We start from the raw sequence: 1,782 nt of genomic DNA on the forward strand, positions 1-1,782 counted from the left end.
GGCGATAAAACAGCAATACTTTCATAGGTAAGGCGATATAGAATCTCCATGCCCCTTTTTTTTTTTCAAAAACTCTTCTCCATGGGAAGAGTGGCGATTTTGCGCTGGCAACTAGCGGTTCAATATCACACGGAGTTCCGTTCGCGAGCGATTCTTCCCTTGTAAGCAATCGACGTTCTTCTCCTACTCTTCTCTCCTTCTTTCTCATCCTTTCCTTTTGCATGGATTGGGTGGTATTTTTTCTTGGGTCACACTTTTCTTGAGGTGGTGGTGGTAATAATCCTGCAGATTTTTAGGTTTCTGATGGTTGTATTTTAGGGCAAAGAGTTCCAGCACTTGCAGCATCTTCACAGCTTGCCACTCCTCAGGCCCTGTAAGATACATCCCAAGCAGTTATTCTAAACCAGAAGAAAATAACAATATTTCATTCGTTAAGCATTCTAAGGATCTACGGAAAGATGGTCCGAGATCAAAGTTGCCGCAGAATGAATCTTCATCGATGATCAGAAATTAGGTGTAAATAGAAACTCGGAATCAAAATTTGGTATGGATTCAGAGAAGTAGCATCTTCTCTTTTTTTGCCTTTGAAGTTGTAAGATCCATACGGTGATGTATCTACTAATTATGTTCTATGCCCCCCTTTTTTCTGTTCCCTTGATGCAGCAAAATTTAATGGTAGATATGGAGATAATAAATTTTTGAGGTTGGAAGATGGTGTTGGTTGTGATATGAAGGATAATCCAATGCAAGAATTTGAAACGAGGGCAGATGAATCTAAAATCTCTTATGAGAACATTGCTTGTGAAGCAGAAGGAGTATCTACTAATAAATCAAAACGAGATGCTGAGAAGATTGCAATTGAAGCCCTTGCTGGACGGTTGGGATCTTGACACATTTCAGCTTTCGTTCCTCAGTTCATAAAAATCCTCTAAAAGATTGCACGAGTTAGGTTGCATTCACTTGTTTCAGTTCTTTACCAGGTAGATGGTGACATAAGGATTATGCAAAAAATAAAAAAAGGAAGAAAAATGCATGGATGCTCTCTCTCTCTCTCTGTCTCTCTTTACACTGTGTATCTGTTTCTTATGCAAGCCATCGTGCATGCTACAATTGATACATGGATGCTTTTATTTTCTTTTGCAGCTCATGAATAAGTGCTACCAAACATGCTGCATGCAGAAGTTTAGTGGTGTGCATGTGTGTGGGCACATTCTAGAAGTCCCAATGCCTGTATGGGTGCATGTGTTTATGTGCCTCTGCTTGCGCATGCACCTGAGTACATGGTCAGGTATGTAGCAGTTTTGAAGAACATGCATCTGTCCCAAGGTTGCCAGATCTGGAAGCAGAGCCGGAAAACCATACGGGAAGCAGAAGCCAGAAGCAATGCATTTTGAAATTTATAAAAAGCAGGATGCGAAGAATCAATTTGAAAATGAAATCGGAATCAAATAGGAAGCGATATTAGAATCGAATGGGAAGTAAAACAGGAATCGAATAGGAAGCAAATAAAAATTAAAATTAAAATGACTTCTTCAGTTCCATGATTTTTTAGTGTAAGAATTAAACTTTTGTCAAAATCTAAAAATGATGGTCACCTATTTAGAGAGCACATGAGAAGTGAGTAGAAGCATGAGATGACACACATAGAAAACATGAAAAGAAGCATGAGAGAACATATAAGAAGCATGTAGGAAACATGACTGACGCATATGGGAAGCATAAGAGAAACGTGGGAGAATCCAGATTCCCATCAAGTTTTGGAATCAAGGAGTATCATGCATC

The 1,782-nt window shown here is 39.2% G+C and overlaps 1 long non-coding RNA gene across 1 annotated transcript; it reads left to right on the plus strand.

The window, feature by feature from the left end:
• The first annotated feature begins 303 nt into the window (after positions 1–303).
• On the plus strand, positions 304–1,331 carry LOC149818378 (uncharacterized). Its single transcript, XR_016427082.1, has 3 exons — positions 304–544; positions 664–980; positions 1,144–1,331. It is a non-coding gene; the product is annotated as an uncharacterized LOC149818378 (long non-coding RNA).
• The last annotated feature ends 451 nt before the right edge of the window (positions 1,332–1,782 follow it).

The sequence above is a fragment of the Nuphar pumila genome, chromosome 13, assembly GCF_984573655.1.
Source record: "Nuphar pumila chromosome 13, dmNupPumi1.hap1.1, whole genome shotgun sequence".
Classification (NCBI taxonomy): Eukaryota; Viridiplantae; Streptophyta; class Magnoliopsida; order Nymphaeales; family Nymphaeaceae; genus Nuphar; species Nuphar pumila.